Source organism: Plutella xylostella, chromosome 21 (assembly GCF_932276165.1).
Source record: "Plutella xylostella chromosome 21, ilPluXylo3.1, whole genome shotgun sequence".
Lineage (NCBI taxonomy): Eukaryota > Metazoa > Arthropoda > Insecta > Lepidoptera > Plutellidae > Plutella > Plutella xylostella.
In genome coordinates, this window is record NC_064001.1 from 9,877,943 (window position 1) to 9,902,755 (window position 24,813).

Genomic DNA, 24,813 nt, shown 5'->3' on the forward strand with positions numbered 1-24,813 from the left:
GACTTTGAGACCATCGACACCTATTCGCGACATGATAGATTAGAAGTGATGTCTCATGAATTACCTAAAATTATGGTCACCAAAAATAGAAAGAGATGGAGGGCTCCGTCCTGACTATCTCTGTCGGCTCGTTTTTTTGGTGCAGTGCGCATTCCTGTTTTATTATTTTCCATGCTACTAACAAACCGGAAGTTTTTGTCACGTGGTAGAGGAATACGTCATTGCGACAGTGACAAGGTCAAGATTAAGCAACATTTAATTATTGTTATTTAGGTAGGTACATACTTACCTATAATATTTTAGAAGTATAATACGTTTATAGAAATAAAAGCAATACAGGATTAAATCTAACAAGTAAACACTGGTATTTTCCACAGTAAAAATGAATAAAACAAAGGCATATAATAGAATATGTGTCTTGAATGTTATTAATATAACAATGCACTGCGATGCACTTCGAAGAATTAAACGACTACCAAGAGACGCCTGTCATTTATTTCTTTGTAAAAATGATTATTTTACAGACTTACTGTACCTACAGACGTTTTTGTAAACTTCAAAGAGTTTTGATCGATTTAAAACTTTTCCCTTTTCATTTTGTAGCTAAGAAGAATGACCTTAAGTTGTTATATATTTTGTGTAAAAAGTTGATACTAATTTAGAATTAACCTTCACGGAGAGCAAGTCTGTTCTCTATTTCCACTAAGCAGTCTCTAAAAGTGCCGGATATCTTGCTCGAAACAAGGCCCACTAACGCTCTGCTGACTTTAGTAAAAACTGAGGCATTCGAGTGGAAATCATTTCATCTTTAGCAACTACTTCAGTATTCAGAATACGAATGATAATTAAAAACAAAACTATTACTTTACGTATCAAAATGATTTAAAAAAGTACCTATTCACATAACGATTTCAAGTGAACTTCATTCTCAAGGCTACGCGTTGAACTCTTTTGTATGAAAAATAAAAGTTTAGGAAAATACAAAACTTTAGGCTTACAAAATATGCTTGTTGCGTTTAATAAAAATATTATATTTCTTTTAAAAAACAACGTTCTCAATACCTACTTAATATCTAGATAGAGATATCTTATCAGACGAACGTCCTCAACAAATCAATCACTGTAGATAATAATACATATATATTAGTATGTAATATGTATCCATGAACAGTTAATCTCTAGCAAGTAGAGCGACAGTTAACTACAAGTATCTGCATTTGTATATACACGACACAAATATCACCGCCTACAGTCAATTATAGAGATCTTTGAGTTTGTTTGTATGAATTATTACCAAAGATTGAAAAAACTGTTTTTATTCTAATTTAGGTAAGTAGTAGGTACTATTTAGCAAACAAGAAGTCATCTGCTCCAAAACGTTTCTTCGTAAGCATATTTCACACTAAACTCTTCACATAAAGTATTTTTTTATTATGTTTGCATTGGTCACAAGTTTTTGAGTTGGTTATTTATAAACATGCACTATACAAATAATGTTTCTGACTTCTAAATATAGAACATTATTTACTGTAAACCTAAATTCGAGTATTCCTAACCAAAAGCCACTAACAACATCCTAAATAAGCTTTTATTTGACCTTAAGTTTGAGCATTCCTAATTAGCATACGCTGGAAAGCCTTATAAACCACCGTTACATTGCACAACACACGCACACACACTCGAACACGATTGAATCATCGAAGCCTCCTTTTTCTGCGGAAGTGGGTCACCGCGTGGTGTGCTATGGAGAAATAACAAAGAGTATTTATTACCTACTCTTTTGATTCATTAATTATAGTTAAATAGGTAAGTCTATTTAAAATTATTGAATGAACTTAAGTAGGCGTTGTTTTTTGAAAATAAAGGAACGCGTAACTAAAACTTACCTACATACGAATGTACGGATCGTACTCGTAGGATAGAAACTAAGAAAGGAATGCTTGCATTTTTATTGATAGGCTTTTTGTTTCCTTAAAAGTATAGGAACATCATTAAAATATATAGGTATAGGTATCTCAGGAAGTAGCTACTTATGATTCGTTACGCTATTATAAACTTTCAAGACGCTTCTCTATTTATGCGTAAATTTTCAAACATTGCAACTACTACTCCATAGAACAACGCGGACTCGGGTAGGTATATGCAATGTACTACTCAAATGAAACATGAACCTCAGATTTTACTTCGTAGATTATTGGCACTGTCGCTATCAGAACTGGCGCAGGCGCATGCCGGGATCGAGGTGGGACCGGTTCTAGACCTGTCCTAGGTAGTCTAGGCACTAGCGAGCCAACACGTGCTCAATTAGTGCATTTGCCTTCTGTGGTCTTTATCCCTAGATCGAGCATTGGGGCCTGCAGTGATCCGTATATTAGATATCCGTAGATTGAAAAAGTAAAGTTGGAGGCTTTTTTTGGAATGGATGTATTCCGATGGGTATTTCTGATTGAGTGAAACGGACATCCTTGAAAGAGATATTGATCTAGACGTGTTTAAATAAAATAGTTGAACCGTTGTTTTGCCAAAACTACCAGGGGTCTTTGGTAGGCAATTTAAAGTTTTTTTTTTCTTGGGAGACAAGGTCCACGAAAGGAAAATAATACAAACTTATAGAATAGGTCAATCAATAAAAGTATAAGAAGGTAAAAGAAAGTAAATCTTATGAAAAGGAAATTGCAAAAGAAAACACTCTAACACAATTTCCCGTAACTAGTAATGGCGCAAGTGAAATCATGTTGTGTGGACGTATGCCATTATAATGATATTTTCTCTGACCATTACACTAACAAGCCATATCTATAGATTATGCTTACCCACTTCTTCGTGGACGATGTCCACGTTATATCGCTCGAATTATTGTAGGCTTATCATTTTGTATTTTTTATTTATTTTTAAAAAGTAATTCAATTTTGCATCGTCTTGTATGAGAGAGTCCAAAAATAATATTAAAGTTAACAGTTTATGATAATCTAAAGTCTGTAGATAACTTTTTTTCTAGATTTAAAATAGAATAGAAGATGTATTATCTTAGTACCTAGCTAATAGGCAGATATATTCGTGGATCATTTTATATTCTGTTTAGCTATTTCATCGAATCAACAAACTTGATACTTTCCACTATTTGCTGTCGGTAATATTAAAATAATTGCGGCAATCATTGCTCTACAAATGTAGACTCTATATTATCGACTTCTACTTTTCCGACTATACCTGTGTACTAAATTAGGAGAAAGGTAAATACAGTTTTATTTGACGAAGTATGTTGACTGAGTCACTGATTAGTTACTGATTTTTTTAATAAATAGAAAGAGAGGTATACATATTCTTACAGTTTGTATGTTTGCATTTGGTTTGCATTCAAAAACTGGATAACATCCATTCACAAATAGTAATTTCAATAAAATCTATAAAGCATGGAATATTTCATATTTTTTCTTGACTGACATTTAGGTCAGAGTCACATCACATCATAATCAAACTTTCCTCTGCTTTCCACATCTTAGCACTACTAGCGGCTGGAACAGTAGAAAATTCAGAATCAAACATTAGGTATGTATAAAAAGGCTAGCAAAGCCAAAGGCTACATGAACAATGGCTATAACATGAGCACTCACAGAGATCAGCTGTGGGCAGGTAATTGTACAAACTCGGAATAATAACTCGTGTGACCTTGGTGCGCTACCACTCACCGAGCGGCCGTGGCGGCTGACTTAAAGAGGGGTCACTCTATATAACGAAAAACGATGTTTCGGAGCGGTGCTGCGCGAGCCACGACTCTATCTCGTTGTATTACACGTGCCGATTGCACGACAGCTCTCGTTCGTTAGTTTTTCGTCAGTATAGAGTAACCCTCCAGACGTTTTGTTAATTTTATTACTAGCCTTACGCGGAACGTGATTGATTACGTTAAGTAGGTTACTTACGAGTGGTAAATCTTTACCTACACAATGTACGACAGTTAGTTTAACACGTTCACGGACAATCCGTCGAGGGCCGTAATTAAGTATCCTTGTAATATGACTACGCGCCTGTGGCCGTCCAACTTATATTGATTGAAACGGACGAACCGTCAACAGCCGTATCATTTCCGTATTCTTAACAGGAGATGCATGATTTAGTGTCGTATTGTGCTAATTCATTTGTTTCTAGGTGTCATAACAAAGAAATTGTCGGGGTTTCTTTTGCACACACATAAGTGAACTTTATAGTGACATACCGCCTGTCACCGTAACCGTTACAAATAAAAATAACCTTCCAGAAGTTTAGTGTCACGGCGCGCGTGTCGCGGAAATGTTGTGTAGAACGGGTGGTAGTCTGGTAATTTTTGTGGCAAATTACGAGGTAAATTAATAATAAATCGATAAATATTATACTGTTTTGCATATAGGATACCTACCTATTCGATTCAAATACTATAATTACTTAAATGGAACAAAGAAAAGCGAAGATATAACTGTAATGAGGAACTAGAAAATTTTAGCTTTTGTCGATGAACCCCTTTGTTTAATCTTACTATATCAGCTTTATTTATTGTAAATAGCATGCTAAAAGTGGAACTTTGTATCTGAAAAACGTCCAAACCTATTTGAAAATGAAACGGTCCTTGAAAAAAACTGGCGGCTGCCGCCTGTAGCCGTAGATGTCACTATACGCATTGTTGGATATGCATGATGTGACGGACCGCTTGTAGACGATACCGTCTATGGCCGTAACTGTCACATTACGTAAATAAAATATGTTGAGATACGGCAATACGTTTCAAGGCGGAACGATAAAATGTATGGGATTTTTAGGTGTCATATCAAAATATTTTCCAACCATCAATTGTCCGTGAACGTGTTAACCGACAATAAATACAAGCAAGTAGCAATGGCCGATTAAGGCTTTTGGTTAACTGCTCAACATCCCTGAAGGGCTAGTACGGGGCGCCTCAAAAGTTCTCCGTCGCGCTCGCTCTTGAGACTGCGCGATGCAAAACTTATGCCACGTCTTAAATGCGCCCCGTGCTGCTAGGCACTATACTTACTAAATTTTATAATTTACTCGTGCTTTTTGGCCGTCCTCGATAAAGTTTGAATCCGATTGCTTCGGAAACACTGTACGTAGGTATATTGTGTGTGTCCCACTGTGTTTTTGCCCTCATTTTCATCTGCTTAGTTCAAAGACCTCTCAACACAAGGACTAGGCATTGTGACAGCAATGAGGTTACTCAATAAAGAGGATAGATGTGCCACTTCTTACCACAATAGAGATACACGACGATACAATGTAAATAATATACAACGCAGGCATACATTCACCGTCTACGTTTTGTTTATTTGTATGGACCCCTCACCGTAGACCACATAACAATATAGACTATGCAAACGTTAGTATGGAAAGACATTCGGGTGAAATGAAAAAGTTCCACATACAAAATGCCGACACCAAATAACCATTTTTTTTGTTGGCGAAACATCATATGGAGGAGGCCTATAGATACCCGGCAGTGGGTAGACAAGACATAGGCCGAATAGAAGAAGTTGGCGAACACTTACTCACTCTGCCAAAGCGCTGTCTATTAAGTTATTATATGGTACTAGCTGTTCCCGCGAGCTTCGCTTCGCCTTAAAAAGTTCCGGGATAAATAGTTGCCTATGTTCTTTCACAGGGTTTAGACCATATGTACTTATACCAAATTTCATCCAAATCCGTTCAGTAGTTTTAGCGTGAAAGAGTAACAGACAGACAGACACAGTTACGTTCGTTTTTATTAGAAGACCAACAAATGATACACTTGTTACATACAGCTAGGCTACATATTTATAATATTAGTTAGGATTACGATTAGTTTGGATGTCTTACTCACATGTATTTAAATATGACTGGTGGTAGACAAGTGGACTGTAGTTGCTATGCACGAATGGATATAAAATCGATTGCGTATTCTAACGGTCTGTCTGTTGAGTCTCGTTATGTTATGGTAGGTTAGAATACAATTATGAGCCTCACAAAGATTCATCTTTAGCGGTCATATCAGATATTTCTCTCCGATGCACCGTTTTCGAGATATACACGAAAAACCAAAAATTCGTACCCCCCGCTACTCCCCCCCGCTCATCTCATCACACTTAGGAGTCAGCACTTTTGGTATGTTAACAACCTAAGCCCCCTGAACAAGTTTCTGAAGGAATCGGTTAGTTACCTGCTCACGCACTCTACACCTCATTCCTTGACTGGACTATGTAACTAGATAATATACCTCCGAATCCATAAATTTTACCATGACTCTACATTTTAGCTATTACTACATCCATCGCTTATGCGGTCTTATTGCGTAACAAAACAATAACAGTTTATACTCAAGATAACTACACAGACGTTGAAACTAATAGATTGTAATTTGTTCGCTATCCATAGATTATCTTTCACTTTTATCGATATTTCTTGTGCATGTATCATTTGATTTATAAATTATGAGAAATTTATTAATAGAGATTTAGAATTCGAACGAATAGGATAGGTACATAGATTACAGATTAGGCAAAACACAACATAAACTTTAATTTTGACAGCTGTGTGGGTATTTCTGCATCACTCGATTACCTATTTACTACATGCGTATTTCTAGTAAGTATAGGTAAGATTTTTTATAATATCATTTTAGTAGTAGGTACCTACGTACGTGGAAAACAAAACCTCCTTAATAACTTCCTCTTATTTGTAAATTACATAGATAAGTACACTTATACTAACCTACATACATAAATACAATATCCATAGATCACACACCAAGAAAAAAGTCGTCGACCCCGCAAAAATAAAACCAAGGCACATTTATGTAACAGCTTACATGCAACGTATGTAATATTTACTACTCGTATACTTACATTTAAATCACAGTGTCCATTATTATAACTTACAATGATGTTACCAAATGGCCAAAAAACCTCAGTGGGCCGAATCGCAATCGGATATTATTATTATGATCGACTATAGAGCTTAGATAGTTACAGAAATGAAACTTTTTGAGGAAAGCTTATAGGAAATCATTACTAATAATGCTATAAATGAATTAAATTTAATTAATGTATAAATATGTGGGCACTAGATATGTCTAACGACTCATATTATGTATATTTTGCTTATTAACATTTTACTTACAATGATCATGTCATCAATATAACTTATCGAATTACAATAATAGCTCCGTTAAAAAGCCATGAATCATCGTGATTGACAAATGTTTTTTTTGCACAAACGCGTACAGATTCATGTGAGTGCTTCATTTATTGATGTACTTATGTGTATGTGTGTTAAATGTAGTAAACACACAATGAGCCACTGTATCGGTGCGATGTTCGATGGACCGCGGCCGGCCACGCTCAGCTGAACCACACTCATTTCAAGATAAAGCAAGCCTTAGTTATCGCTTTTATAGCATTTCTTTATTTGACATTTCATATGAATATTCGTTTTAAATATTAATTGTTTACGATGGTTAAGTATTGTGTTTAATTAATCGCATTGAATCGTAATTTAGGTAGGATTTTTTTGTAGGAGGACGGCTAATATAATATCTATTGTATATAGGGATAAAAAATAAAGCGTAATTATTATGATGTTAAATATGGAGATAGGTAAAGGAGACATTTTCAACAATCTCCCAAGATCAATATCGATGTCGATCTAAAACAAATGGGGTCCAGCATCCAAACCCGCAACCTTAGGTACTTTCAGAGAATCTCAATATTCAGTTGCCGAAAAAAACCGTCTATTCCGACAACGCATGAAGCGCGTTTTGCGCGCGCAGCAAAAACGCACGCGTGCCGACCGCGTGGCGTGCAGCGGGAGAAATCACCGCCGAGTCATGCATATTTATAACTCTACATAGCTTTCTACCTCTCCCCGCGATCGCCGTTCTCGTGATCCAGAGCAAATTAATCTGTGAAGCCGACTTGTGTCCACAGACACAAAATTTACTTTTTTATTTCTATATTTGTTATTCTGAGTTAAAACGCAATCGATGTTGATATTTATGTGTGCGTTTTTTTCGCTGGAGTGTTTTCACGGCTGGGTGGATTTCAACAAGTCCTAAAAAATCTTCATTTCCGTGGACTTTTTTATCTTAAGGTTTTTTACATTAGAAAAACGCTTTTATTAAAGTTTTTGTTAATGTTAGTGTTCTTACTAAATGGGTAGCAGATAAGTTAAAAACTTAACGAGATACGGATGATTAAAAATTTTGTGCCACGGCGATGAAACATGCGTTCACGGCAATGAAACAAGCGTCCACGGCAATGAAACAAAGGCCCACGGCAATGAAACAAACTTCCACGGCAATGAAAGAACTGTATACAATGGAAATAAAAGAATCAATCCACTGCAATTTTTTTTAAAGACTGTCAGGGAAACGCAAACTTAGACAGGTATGTATGGCAGAATTATTTGGATAGATATTGGAACAAAAGAAAGAACGACAGTATGTATAAAAAATAAGAATATAGTATGGAATTCTCTAAGTAGCATTGTGGAGTCCGTATTGCGACGTATGAAACAAAATGTTTTTATTTCACACTAATAACGTTCACAAACCTTGATCATAAACCTTACCTATAACATCTATATTTTCATAAGGTATAATATCCAATTTGTATACTGTTATTCAAGGTTATAATATAAATTAACATTTAACTAATGAAGCCTAACCTAATTGTAAATATAATTATGAAAACTGAACTAAGAGATAAAATTTTACAAATTCAAAGTATTCGCCTCAAACTTAGTCTAACTAGTCAAAGATGCCGCCTCGTATCGTTCCTGGCTCGAAAGTGGCCAACAAGCCAGCCGCATTACCGCGTTGTATCGCCAATACAATTTTTAAACAATTAGGTTAGGCTTCATTAGTTAAATGTTAATTTATATTTGTATACTGTTAATTTTATGTAAAATTCATAAAATATACTATAATATGACATAATCTGTGCAGAATTACACAACACTGGCAAAACACCTAGCACCAAAATATAAAGATAGGTGCGGTTAGGTGCACATGTTGGTCAGCTAAGCGTCCCCCTACATAGCGCCAATAATAATAACGCAGTCAAAACTCCTTGTACCAAAACCTAAACATAGAGCGTCTCCCCATGTAGCCCCGCTTCGCTTTTGATGAACATGTGCACTTAACCGCTCCTCCTCGCTTTTCTCGTCATCGCACCTATCTTTAGGTTGCGGTGCTAGAGGTTTTGATGGTGTTGCGTAATTTAACACAGATTATGTGATATGATAGAATATTTTATGAAATTTATGCTTAATCATAGTATATTTTTATTAATAATAATAATAATAATATGTGGGGACATCTTCACACACGGCCATCCGACCCCAAGCTAGGCAGAGCCTGTGTTATGGGTATCGGACAGCTGATATATCTACACAAATACATAGACAGATACATATTAAATATAAATCAATATAAATAATATAAATCAACACCCAAGACCCGAGTACAAATATTTGTCATTAAACAAATATCTGCCCCAGCCGGGAATCGAACCCGGGACCTTCGGCTCAGTAGTCAGGGTCACTAACCACTGCGCCATTCGGTCGTCATATTGGTATAATAATATGAAATGTACATGTTATCATCATCAGCCTATAATCATCCAATGCTGCACATAGGCCTCTCCCAAGGAGCGCCACAACACTCGGTCCTCGGTCTTCCGAATCCAGCCACTACCAGCTACCTGCCTAAGCTTGCATATTTTGACAGCTATGTTGGTAACCTTAGTCCTCTGACGTATAACCTCTTTTCTGATACCATCCATTAGAGAAACCCCAAGCATAGCTCTCTCCATAGCACGCTGAGTGACTTTAAATCGGTGGAACAGTCCCACCATCAGTCTCCACGTCTCTGCACCATATTTCATAACTGGTAGGGCGCAATGATTGAAGACTGTTGGATGCGCCTTTCAGCCTCCTTGTCGAAGTTGCTTCTGCCTAGCCGAATAGTCTGCCTCCGGTAGTCATATTATTGCACAACTTCGATAGTTGTCTCACGAACGATCACCGGCTCCGGTTTTATGTGAACATTCTACATGACTTTTGTCTTGCCCAAGTTCATACGGAGGCCTACACGTTGCAAGCAGCATTAAGGCCACTTAGCATCCAGCTGAGTTCCTGCAGAGATGTATGTTCTATTATATTCTATTCTACTATCTGTAGGAGGTGTAAGTACCTGCACCTGGCTCTCTCGAATGGGACCTTTGTGCAATGTGAATATTCTATTCCAAGGTCTAATCTACCTTTCTAAGCTTGGACCATTTCCCACCATGCTGGTCCACAGGGGGTTGGTGGGTTCACATATTATCTAGATGTGCTAAATCTATAGGTAGATATGCAGGATTCGTCACGATGTTTTCCTTCACCGTAAGAGCGATGGTATACATTGTATTTAAATTCAAAGGAACACATTGGTACATGTCAGCGTACCGGAATTCGCACCCGCATCACTGGCGTGGGAAGCGGGCGCTTACCCGACTGAGCTACCACCGATCTTATTTATACATAACGTTCATTATAATTATGTTGTGATTGTTATTATTAATTTAATATTAGGTATATATTTCGTTTTTATACATCGCGATACGCACCCGTTTTAACGCACTGCAAAAAGAGGTAATTTGACTAGTCCTGTAGGTAATATGTCAGTGATCGGTATTACCTGTATTACAGGTAAAAGATGGTAAAGATATGTTACTTTGCCTAATTATACATACCACGGCGATGAAAACATAAGTCACGGAAATGAATAACCTGGCCACGGAAATGAATAACCTAACCACGGCAATGAATACAAATTATTTTACAAGACATGGCAATGAAATTTTTTTCATTGCCGTGGCTTTTTTTTCATTGCCATAGCAAATATTGGCCACGGAAGCCACGGAAATGAAAGCATGGCGATGAAAACCAAGGCATTAAATATAAATAACTAAAAAAGTATTAACTATTCGAAGAAATAAACACTTTATAAGGTAAAAATTTTCAAAAAGCTTTCTTTTGAATGTTTACTCTAGAAGACAAACTTAATTTTATAGAAGTTATATCTATCCACGGCAATGAAAGAAAAAATGTCCAGTCCCCAAAATTTTTACTGATTTTCACTATAGCGCAAAAACGCGGGCACTGATGTACCTCCTTCCACGTCGAGCAGTTAGGCGACACTTGTAAGAAACGATTAGCGCACTGAGGGGGGCACCGAAGTTCATAGGTAAAACAATATCCTTGATCATGTTTAGGACACGGCGATGAACAGAAGTTCTGGGACACATGAATTTTCACTTACCGTTCGTTATATTCTTTATATATTTCAATAAATGTATTCCGTGACAATACTTTAACTATTAATGTATCAAATGAAACTAAGTTTAACTATCAATACTCAATATTTTTTCATCAATGAAGAATAATACAAAACGTGGTGACGTGGGGACAGACACGGCAATGAAAGATTTGGAGGTTTAATATATTTTTTAAAAATATCCATTAATCCTATTAATAAAATATTTAGTGCTACACATAGATAACTATTTCACTTAACCGGAAAAAAATATTAGAAAATTATAACATGGTTTTTTAGTACCGATTTCATTGATGCCACGCAATTTTTGGCTGCGGGAAATTCACCCGGCTGGTGAAATGTAATTTGATCGGTTAATTAGGTGCTGTCGTAGGCTAATGTGATGTACGCCATGTAAACTCAGCTTTTTTATGTTATTTAGTATACGTAAACACATTAATTATTTAAAAAAAAAAATGTTACACTGTCGATGATTTTGTGCTTCGGTATCATTTCGGTATGTAGACTGCCGTGAAACTAAGTTCTTACGGGCTAACCTTCACAGAAAAGACCTTGCATTATTAGATTATAAGTTGTTGCACGCAGATGCTTATAGTTACATACAGATACACATCTGGAGGCGGAACAGTAGACTCACTCACGACTGTCTGCGCCGGTGCCGGGTTCGAATCCGGATGCACACAGATTTTAGTTCCGCACGAGATGAGGCCGGTATACCTACCTAGATATAATTAATTTTTAGTTTTAGTCCTCTATAAAGTATTGCTCTGATTATTCTGGTGTTTCTTCACTGAGTCCGCGTTGTGTTCTATGTTCTTAACTACAGTTTTTCTCTGTGACACATAAGGACAGTGTGTGTAGTCATGAACATTGGATGGAAATTGGTTAGTGCATTCTATTCTATTCTCTTCTATTCTCTGTGGGGGTGTAACTACCTGCACCTTTCTCTCTCGAGTGGAACCTTTGTGCATATCCCCAAGGTCTAAACTGCCTTCCTAAGCTTGGACCATTTCCCACCACGCTGGTTCACTGCGGTTTGGTGGGTTCACATATCTAGATGCTAAATCTAGATATGCAGGTTTCCTCACGATGTTTTCCTTCACCGTAAGAGCGATAGTATACATTGTAGTTGAGTTAAAAGAACATTTAGTTAGGTTAGTGCATTATTATAAACGAAAATTTCAGTCCCTTGACTGGGATGAGTGAAAGTAGCATCTGAAAACCAGTGATTGTATACCATATTTTTTATAAAAACAAGCTATTTTGAATGAATATTGTTATATGCAGTAGCACAATGATGAATGAATATAACAACAGTAGGACTTATTGAGATGGATGTATACTTGACCTTTGTAGGTACTTTATGTTAATTACCGAAACATTAAGTAACTACTTACTTTTTTGTAGAGCAATTCTTCTTGAGGTGTCTTTAACCGTTCTTGTAGCCTTAAAATCTGCATTTAGTATTGTGATTATTCATCGCTGAAGGAACCGGTTCGGTGCTCAATGGAAGGTTGCTTTTTATACCAGTCTGCATTACGGTCACGAGTTAATGATTGTCATGTTATGATCATTTTGTGAATTATTTTGTGCTTTTGCCATAAAAATTACTGAAGTTGCTTGTTTTTTATTGTACCTAATCTTGCATAAACGTGAAAAACCTAAAAGTAAGGTTATTAGTATTTGTGCCTAAATGTTTGATGGTGGCTTAAGTAAGTAACGTATTTTTTACCAAAATAAACCAAATACAGTAAAGTTCCATCCTAACAACAATTATTACTGCTTTGATTTTGCGTCGTATCAAGTAAAAATGCTACGTACCTTCGTACGTACATACAATATACTTTGTCAGAAAATTAAGTTATAATATGTAATGTAGTTTTCCCTCATCAGTTTGCATCCTTGGAGATTTTGCTTTTGCACAAACATACCAAATTATGTCATTAAAATTATAAGTTTCATCATCATAAGACGTGGCTGCGAGGCCAGTTTCAGTTTATGTCGTCATGTTGCTGTCGGGTAAATCACAAGATTTCACTCTAGAAATGCAACATTTTGTCAGTGGCATTTTAGGTTTCAACGTTATTACACGGCTAGCTACTAGATCATCGCATTTCTAAGTAATGACAATCAATACCTAGGTACCTACCTATATACGACTATGCAATTCAGCTCTATATTATTCATATTCCATGTTGTTGGGGGAACCAGCAGTTGTGATCAGCTTTGCTGCTCATCTTTTAAAAAATATTTAATTTGTCAAGTCTGGGCAAGTCATATCTAAACTCTATGGCACAGTCTAGCTGCAAATATAGGACTTATAGGAGAATACGTTGGTAGGTACTTATTGCAAAGTCTCTGATATGAATAGTGAAACGATAACGTCTTTAGTTTTTCCTGAATACAGCCACCAGAGTAATTTCTTAACATCTTTACAAGTTCCGGAAAACACCGCCTATCACTGTTAACCTATCAGACGTTCCCTTGATTGTAAAACCTCGTTTACACTGTTGCTCAACCTTCGCTCAACACCTGCCGTGTTGCAACCAGCTAATCACATCACAGCCCGCGGTGGCTGCAGTTATTGTTCTGAGGAATCGCAGCTGGCTGTTGGTGATTAGAATTTGCATCATCCATAGTCAGATAATTAAGTCTGTTGTTTTGATAATATAAACCGATGTATAGTATGTACTAAGCATCTTACATTATAAGTTGATAAGTATATCTACCTATAAGATAGGAGTAACTATTTTAATTAATAATCATTATTATTGTTCCACTACTGAAGGCCTCTCCCGAGGAGCACAACAACAATCTATCCTAGCTTTACCCATCCAGCCACTACCGGCTACTAACCTAAGGTATTCTAGACTCAAATTCTTCCTTTCGTAGCTATTTCATCCCTGATATATGAATGTACTGTAAATGTTACTAGGACGTTGAGAAACCTACCGCTTAGGTATAAGGTATAAGTCAAAAGGTCCGAGTTCAAATACCGACGACGGTTGCATCAGGTTCAGGCTGCGTAAAGCTGACAGCTCTTTGGTAGCAGGTAAAATCTGTTTTTTAATCTCAGATACTAAATTGAAGATTCTGAACAGTTTAACAAAAATCGATTAAGTGACGTATCGTTCTTTTGATTAAATAAAATAAATAATAAACTTTATTTCAAAAATGTTACACAAAAAGTACCACAATACTAGTTACAATTGCTAGAATGAACTTATATTATAGAAGTATAATAAATTACTTAATAATTAATTTAATCATGTAAATATTCCTTGTAACAATAAGGTTTTTAGATAATCACATTATGTAATTCCGTATGAGGTAATCCTCTGATGTCTAAACTAGGGAAACCCTGTAATATAGACATCAGTGACTTTCTCAGAAATAATCAATGATGCAGTTATCTATCAGATGTTCACACTCTTAAACAATTAATTAAACAATGTACATTCAGTAAAGTAGCAAGATTAAAAACAGACTTTAGAGTCAAATAACGCTAACTTGGCAACAGAATAAATGCCAACGCTAAACAAGTTTATTAGGGCACCCAAAGATAAATATTAATACAAACGACGATGGTTTATTTACTAACCCCCTCATTCATAAAAAAACTTACTGGACGCTTTAGCTATTGAACGTTTTGTCTCAAAGAGCAAATGGTTCTCTGTCAGAGAGTGACAGAACAGTTCAATAGCTAAAGCGTCCACTAACTTTTTTATGAATAAGGGGGTAAGTAGGTACTTACTTACTATAAAAAAGTTACTATTTTTAAAGTTAAGAAATCAATAAACATATTCAATAGGTTGTCAATAATGAGCATAGTATTGACCTCAGACTTAAAAAAAAAACACATAAATCCTTACTCAATCTATATGTGCACCGGTCAGTAACCCCTCATCTATATTCGTTTCACTTTCAACTTTAAACCCTCACGATAAAGCCTAATCTCCCACTTCACACCTTAAGTGTAATAACCAATTTGTGAAGACCTGCGATGTTCCATTGAAATGGTGTTTAATTTTAGGGTGAAAAGGGGGTGGAAAGGTCAAGTTGAGCTGGTGGCTCCAGGGTTGTCGCTGATGGCATGTCTGACTGTTGACATTACAGTCGATAGGTGCTTAGAATCACGCAATCATGATTATTTTATAAGCTTTTGAAATTCTCATACAGGAATTCTAACGTGTAATGTGTTGTGTGCGTATCGGAATGACCCCCTATTAAGTTAATTTGGGTAAATGAACAATTGTATAGTCATTTGTGGTGGTTTTGAAATGTTTTTTTTTATTCGTAGAAGAGAAGATTTTTTTGTTTTAATATGCTTACATAATTTATAGACCTCATTTTGGGTAGGTAGAAATACTGAGTAAATAAATATGTATAGTTACAAGAAGGATACCAATAAAGCTAAAAATTATTAACAATTCTTTTTATTGATATACTTAAAACAAGTGTAGAACCAACAAGACAGCCCATATTATATTAGCTTATTCAATTTGATTTAAGTTAAAGATTTACAATGCTTTGTCTATTAACTTACTAATTCATGTTTTTTCTTTCAGGGAATGGGAGTGCTGGAGTGATGCTGTCCACAACGGTAGGCATCTATAACTGTACTTACTTGAGTATTTTGAAATTTTATCATTTTCTAATATTAAGCATGGCAAAATAGTATGCACCCTGAAATACAACTTAAAACGGCACAATAAAAGAGTTACAAAATGTTTGATAGAGCACCTGCTCTTCTACTTAGTGCCAATTTGTCCATTGTCGGTTATCTAACCGACAGGGATTGATTTATAAATTAAACGTCATCTCCATATAAAATTCATGACAGATGTGTCAAAAGTTAACCACTACTCCCTGGTTATGCTCTAACCGATAATGGAGAAATTGGCACTTAGTCTTAATTATGATAATCAAGAGATTACTAATTCAAATGAGTAATTATTAAACGTGGCACACAGTAATAATGACATTATACCAACCATACCCATAACTTGCTAATAAGCCTAGCCATAACGCACCTATTGTTTAAAGAAAAAAACTTGGTTAGATAACTTTGTTCTTGTTACGAGAACAAAGCCGTAGTTAAGTCTACTATTACCAGACGGTTAACTATAACAACCATAGTTAATCATCAAATTAGTCATCACAGTCACCAATTTGTCTCGGTCATTGATAAAGTATTCTTAAACAAAGTATGTAATCTTGTACAACACTGGTCTATTATATTTAGTATCGAGCTATCGTTAGCTTTGTAATAAGTAACGGGTACGTGTTCTAAAATATACCTTATTTTCAATATAAGAGATGCTAAGTTGCAATGTGTATTGATCTAGAAGGGGTGTATAGTACCGTCACGGTTTGGATTCTCTATGATCAGTAGATGAGTCATAATAGGGTTGTCATTTGCGAAAATCCGAAAAGAAAATCATATTATGATTAATCAATAAATAATATTACCGTAACCATAGTTATTGCCAGCAAAATACAGTAATTATGTGAATAAGTTTAGTAATCATGCAATTATAATTTTGTTAATTATGATGTTTGGAAATTAAATAGCAATTTTCTTATAATCTTCCTTGGCACTAATGTTAGTAAATAACCCCTCTTTAACTACAATCGGATGTCCTAATCGCGTTGACGTGTCCCACTAATTATTTCCGTCGCCCACAATAACTTTATTGCTTAAAAATATTACTATAGTAAGTACCTACTTTTACATGAGGAGGCTAATGTAATTATTTCTAACGAAGTATCACCATAACTTTGAGCAACATTCGTGTATAGGAAGAAACACGTAACTATGCCAAGAACGTCGATCAATTTAATATTATTTAGAAAAACTTTTATCAGATGCAGATAGTCTGAATTTGATGTTTCGGAGATAGTTAATGATGTGCATATTCAATTAATTACACAGCTAACCACCAAAATAATTAAGTATCCTGCCTGCCTAAAATCCTTCCATATTTTGAAGAATGTACAGCTACTATCATGTAGCAAATAGTCCAGCTGCCTCATATAACCCTACAGCTACATACATTAAAACCTAACCCGAATATAAACCATGTGAAAAAAATGAAAAAACATACCTATCTATTTCTTAGTTTTATTTTTCTATTTACTTAACGATCGACAACCCTGAAGGCACCGCGTTCGCTCGTCGCGGTCCAGTACGACACATCTCTACGCTTTCTCCCGCGCGTCTCGTACGCACGCCACGGCTCGTGCCGCATGGCAGTAGCTAGTCTCCGCTTGATTCATGCTCTCCTGGTACTTTTGGGAGACGGTCAATGGAGGTTGCACACTAAATAAAATTGACGATTATTCGTGCCACATTGCATGATGGCAGTAGCTAACTCTGCTTGATTCATAGTCTCCTGGTGCTTTCGGGAGTCGGTCAATGAAGGCTGCACACCAAAATTATTGTTATTTTTCATTTTGTATGACTGCTAGAATTAAGTTTCCGTAAAAACATTGTTCTAAAGTCCAAAATTAGATTCGATCATTCATTTGAGATTGTTTGTTTTTTTAAGTCACAGTAAAAAAATAACAGTTACAATTTCTTGGTATCGTTATTTATCAGTGGTTTCCAACGTAGCTTTAGAAGCTTCTAAATGGCTAAATACGGTTCTTTTACATTATCTCCTTCCGGTAATCTCTCGATCAGCATGTATTTTTCGGGGCTGAAAGATTGACAAAATTTAAGAAGTGATAAACTATGTAATTAGAATTAGCCTATGTAATATCGATCGGTCATAATTCTCAGCCCCTAGACGCAACCGACTAATCGATGATATGACTCTCATTGATGCAATCGAAGCGAAATCCGGTGATTAACGTCGCATTGAGACTGCGACGAAAACTTAATCACTTCTATTATGGTTTCTTTATTAGTAGTCACTATGTTGTAACTTGCTTCTCTTCTATGTCACTGTATTGATTTGGTGATCGTCTGGTCGCTTTTGACTTTGAAAGTTAGGGACAGACAATTACTTATTTAACGTTTGCTAGGATTCAATTTGAACTTTGCCATGGTCAGACGTAAGAGTCCTCCTAGTCATTACTGTATAAAATATTTATCTTACGTTTTTCTAGTGCCTATGTACTGTGAATGTAAGTACTTTCATTTTCAATGGTATGAATTTAAAGTTGTGAAGTCATGAAGGCCAATTTTGTGATTGGCTGGGCGAATCTGTTCATTAAGTAAAGACACAAGTAGTAGAGCTACATCAAATAGTTACCGACCATTAGAGATGAAAATTACACTTTCTATTTTGTAAGTACCTACCTACTTGTATATTACATTTTCCGCGGGGTTATGGTCAAGACGGCTGTTCACTGTGCTCTTGGTTGGTCTGTCCGATCTCCAATAATTTTATTATTATCTATTTTTATCAGGATTCTCTACAGGTTTTTAGTTCCAATGCAATATACTATAAATAAATAAATATGTGGGGACATCTCACACACGGTCATCCGACCCCAAGCTAGGCAGAACCTGTGTTATGGGTGTCGGACAGCTGATATATCTACACAAATACATAGATAGATAGATACTAAATATAAATATCAACACCCAAGACCCGAGTACAAATATCTGTCTTTAAACAAATATCTGCCCCAGCCGGGAATCGAACCCGGGACCTTTGGCATAGCAGTCAGGGCCACTAACTACTACGCCATTCGACCGTCAAATACTGTAGTTTCTGTTTATATCACAAAAAGTATAAAGCAAATCAATCATAAATTTAAACTACCTACATACCGAATTTGGGAAATAAAATGAACTAACTCCCACAGCTAAAACCCTCTCATCAGCTAAAGTAGTTACATTGTAAATACATACATTTATAGAAAAAAAAACTTCATAGAGCACTGAAGTGAGACTGGTACAAGACGGTGGTATTCTCGAGTTTCGTGACAAAATGTCTCTGGTCGAGCCACGAATGATCCGATTCGTGCGAGCCAAAGAGATGTCACACGCCACTATCGATGAACTATGATTAAATAATGATATCGTTGTAGATAAAAATATTGAATCAACAATCGATGACAAGGAGTCATCTTACCCCTGGTCTTAAAAGGCAAGAAGTTTGCGCCATAATGTTTCGGAATAGTTTTTGCCGCACCAATATCATAAAATAATAGTTGTGTTTGTGTTTCAAATTGCCGAAAAACATTGCAAATCGGTTTTTTATTATTATTTCATCGATGCCAGCGTCCCATCCCTATCAAGAATGAAATTACCTACTCAGACAAAGCAGGCGAGACGCGCGGAGCATCCCAACTAATGTTCACTGTTGTGGATGAATGTACCGGGACAGTCAAGGGCAGTGGGTATTTTATCTCTTTTTATTTATGGACTTTTGACACTAAAAAGACGAATGGAAGTACCATCCGTTCCTAGGGCCAGTTGGTGTAGAGTGATTTGAGAATAATAGTCTTTTAATAATCTTTTACCATGCTAACAAATACCTACTCACTAAGGCATTATAACTATACATGTATCGAAAATTGTTGTCTCAGCTATCTAATAAAATCAATCATTGATAGGTTATGTTAAATGTACCTACGTGAATCGCTTTCAGATTTTTTTAAAAATTATAAGTAGGTACTTTAAACTGACTTGATCCAAAGACATATATTTATTATTGATATTTGTTTTTATCTCAGAATATACCTATCGTAAAAAGTTTCAAGTTTTTTTCAGATTCAGTTTACAGTCAAATTAAACTTAGATGATAGGGTCACTTTGTAAATAAATTGCCGTATGCCCTTACAGCCTTTTCTCCTCGCCTGTACTTCAATGACATTAGCCGCTGCCGAGACGTGTTGTGCGTGATTGTACAACGTCGACGACGACGAGTACATACGAGTGCGACATTCGTAATGTGTGTCCACCATCTGTGTACTACTAACTGACACACTTATTATAATATTGTCATTACGTCCATGCAATAGTTTGAAGGCTGTACAAATCTCTAAGTTTGGGTAAAGGGTTTTATGTAAATTAACTAAATTACAGTTCTTATTTTTGAATCGTCTTAAAAATATGTGAGGCTAAGTAGAGCTACAAGGTAAAATTAACCTCACATCACTCTGTATGAGGAATTAAGAACGGCACTAAATTCAAACTGTTTAGCACACCTTGTCTCCACTTTGTATACTTAAGTAAGTATAGATTTGAAAAAAAATAAAACACTCAAATAAAAAAGGCACACAAAACAAGGGAAAGTTCCTAAGAAAGAGGCTTTTCATTTCATATACACACAATAGTTTTGCGTTCGTTATTATTCTTTATGTTCTTGAAAGCGAAACTTGCCAGTAATCTGTACCAGGGCCACAGAGGAAGAAATAGACACTTGAGTGGTACTTACAGTGCCACAAACTTATCTGTTCCGGTGAGAGCGAACTAAATTGATCCATATCTCATTATTTACTAATGAATTATAGATTAATATAGATTAGATGGGTTAATTAAAACCACAAGAGCGAATTACCACTACTGGCAAACTTAAAATCTTATAGAATGAAGAAATATTACACATTTACGTGAGCTGTCACCGGAACAGATAAGTTTGTGGCACTATAATGTTGACAAAAAGTACACTCTAGTTACATGTTTAGTTCTTCCTATACTTTGTCAAATATGTGCTCACAAAATGCTCACACCAAAAGACTCATATTTTGAACACGATCAAAAAATTTTACAAAATATATAATGTTTTATTTGGTAACATTCTAATGTACTTCAATATTGCAGACGCAGACGGTGTCGATAAGCTGGCCTTTTCCGTTTAGGAGTAATTTGGTGCTAGTGTCACTGGAACTTTTTATACGTCTAGACTTTCTTTGAGATGTCCACTTCAGGCTGAACATTGAAATCTATAAAACAGTATCCAGGTGTTAGATTGAGGTTCTTAGGGCGGATTCGACCAACGTCGAGTAACTTTTTACTCACGAGTAAACTACCAGTTACTCGCGAGTAAGCCGATTTTGCATTCTACCAAACCTGAAACCAAGATAAGTAGCTTATCCCAAGAATAAAATGTTATACCGCCAAAATTGACTGTGTAGGTACTTAATAGAGCAACATCGTGCGGAATGCACCTACTAGGCACTAAGGCAGGTACCTGTGTAGAGTCAGCACAAAAATACACTTAGAATAGACTCTTTATTTTGCACCATTAAAGAAAACATTACAATTTCACAACTTATAAATAAAATAGTACATCACATCTAAAAAATTAAATTCAGATTAACAGGTTTCCTCGCGATGTTTACCTTCATCGTAAGAGCACGTGGTATAAGTTGGTACCAAAAGAAATGCCAATTCATTATCATACATCTTATATCAGTATTAGGTATTGCTAACCATACCTAAGTCTAAAACCGGTCTGCAGACTAACCCAATTGCGAGAGTAAGGCATGAAATGTTACTAGAACCTAGGTATTGCGGTTTCGTAATAAAATACTAAGGATTTCCTCTTCCTTTGCAGCCTTATTATAGTAAGTAGGTACTCACATTCATCACCACCACAAATTGCGAAACTGGGAGGTTTTTTGGATAATAATTATGATATAAATTGATACATAGAATGTTTTAATAGGGGTTATTAAATTATGAAGTTTTCGATTTACGTAAACTTGAAATGTCCATAAAATTTAAGAATCAGGTAAGTTTTTTTTTGTTTAAAATTTTCTATAGTGCCACAAACTTATCTGTTCCGGTGAGAGCAAACTAAATTGGTCCATATAATCTATGTCATGTCAATATGAAATTCATTAGTAAGTAATGAGGTATGGACCAATTTAGTTCGCTCTCACCGGAACAGATAAGTTTGTGGCACTATACAAAGATTATTGTAGCAAGTGAATTTGGAACCAAATCACAAGTATTCAAAATTGGAAAATACTGACAATTAATAATATTCAACGTTCTTAATTTTTGAAATCTTACCCCCTTATTCATAGAAAGTGATTGTTCTTTGACAGGTAGGGACAAAATAAGTAAAACGTTCTATAACTTTTAATCTACGTGTTCCCATTGACTGAGAAAGTGGGCAGGTAATATCTATAGAAAGGTCACCTGAATCGCCACTCTTATCCATTTTAAAACATACTGTAATAATACAATACGCCCATTAGACGTTATTACACAGGCAATGAAAAAGTTCCACTCACAAAATACCGACACCAAAAAAAACAATTTTTTTCAAACATAGAGAAAAAACAATAACCAAATATTACTGTTTTTAGTTGGTAACATATTTAAATGTTGCAGAAGGCGTCATTAAGCTAGCCTTTTCCGTTTAGGAGTAATTTGGTGATTTTCACAGTGGAACCTTTTCATTGCCGGTGAGTGCTGTAGTTCATAAATCTAGGGCAATTCGAATTGGGCAAATTAGGAAAGTAAAATTAGGCCGTGAAAAGTTGTTGTATTGTTGACTATAATTTACACATGGACCCTGTGTTCCAGTTGTTTGTTCTAATTTGAGAAGTTGGCTTGGTTATTAAAGTCTACTCTGTCATACTAGATGTACCTACCTAATTCATATTCAGTGACCAAAAAGTATGGTGTTATTATTATGAATCGTATGTTTAAGTTGCTCATCCGAATTAGGTCGAATCTTAGTCATGTTTCGTCAAAACGTAGGTAGTCCACCAATCCCAGCCTACATGGTGGATTAAGGCCTAAAACCCTTCCTTCTTACAATAAGAATACCTAGTAAATACGTTCTGGTTTAAGATTAATATAATATAAAGTCATCTATAACAATTTACTGCCATAACATTATTAGTTTGACTCTGGGTTGAGTACATAAATCATACTTTTCATAGATATACTTAAGTAATACTCACTAATATTATGCTCTTTACGCTTTTTAGAAACAAATAGTAATTTTGTACATAATTAGGTATACCTAGTACAGAACAATCAACAGTTTACGAGTGCGATACTGTTTATCACATGGTTACATCACAATAGGTACAATATGCACACGACACAAGACATTTCCCACGGAATTAGGAATACAATTAGAACCGTGGAAATATGACTAATACGCAGATTTGTTTTATTCTTGCTTTTGAGATAGCTGGCACTATACATATAGTTAGTTTTTACATGTAGGTTTTATTAAAGTTAAGTGATTATTAGTTTACAGTACATAAAGAAATCAGTAAGTACAATGAACCACAGGAACACTTATTTTAGCATATTGACTACAATCAAAGTATGTTGTTGTATTAGTACCTAAGCTTTAAATTGACTGTCATTAGTACCTATGAGTCGTGAGCACAAGTTTCGATCCTCCGTTAACGTTGCGTATCGTCAACTGTCACTGTCAAAATGTAAGGCAAAGTTAGTTCCAAAAGTGACATTTGTTTTTTCCATATGTTAGGTGGAATTTCACCAAACGCTAAACGTATTTAGTAGCCTGTCATACGTCTGTCAGTTAGTACAAAATGTATTAAAAATTGGATTTAAATACGTTTAGCGTTTGGTAAAAGTGACCCTTCGTGTAGATTCGAAAATAATATCGAATCCTATGCTCGCTGCATTGAATAAAATCGCTGGGACGCTAAGGGCGAGGTCCCATTGGTACATCGCCGCGCTGTAGTGTCTTCAATATATTTTTAATGGTCTTGTGTCATTAAAAATATATGGAAAACAACGGAGCTATGGGGATTCGCCCTAAATGGTAATGATTGCTTGCTTGACTATGACGGCAATGAGCAATAGCATTTTACGGACCTTCCGTGTAAATTGTAAAAAATAAAGAAACTATGAACACTGCTCACTCTCACTCATACATTATCTACAAGTCAATGGGTCAGCGGTCTCAGTGCATCAGAACAATCATACGCAGCAGTCATGGGAATTCTCTTACGTAACATTGAGGAAAAACTCACTAGTGGAAATTTATCGTCGATTGAGTAGGAAAGTGTCGGTTGCGATTTATGTCTTTGGCATTATAGCTATTGGTATTAAAACTATTGAATGACTGATCAAGACTGTTATTTAACTTTCTATCTCAATAGTAGGTACTCTACACGATAGTCTCTTTTATTGAATAGGCTCCGAAACTACAAAACCCATTACTTACCTACCTACTTGAGGCTGCCTAAAAAGCCTGTAACAGTATTATTAAAAAAATGTTATGGCCTCGTACTGTATGGAATGAATTACTAACTAACATTCAAGGCGAACTAATATTCTCACAAATTAAGTAGGTTCAATTCTAGAAGTTAAACCATCAGATAAAATAAAAATGCTGATCCAAATCCAGGCTTTACCGTTACTGGAGATTATCAGCAAATGACATCTGTCATTAATGTGACTTCACGCACGTCTTCAGAACTAGGGCGAGACCTTAGACCATATCCAACTGAACCACAAAAGAAAACCCACTATAACCTTAATCACCGAAGAGTTATTTTTAGTATTTTTA

At 35.7% G+C, this 24,813-nt stretch overlaps 1 protein-coding gene across 1 annotated transcript in view; it reads left to right on the plus strand.

Annotated features, from left to right (window-relative positions):
* LOC105388631 (flocculation protein FLO11) overlaps positions 1-24,813 on the plus strand; it is a 54,740-nt gene that overhangs the window by 9,635 nt on the left and 20,292 nt on the right. Inside the window, exon 2 of the mRNA XM_048628473.1 lies at positions 15,910-15,944. The gene's annotated coding sequence lies outside the window, so the exon portion shown is untranslated. The remainder of the gene's footprint in view (positions 1-15,909; positions 15,945-24,813) is intronic.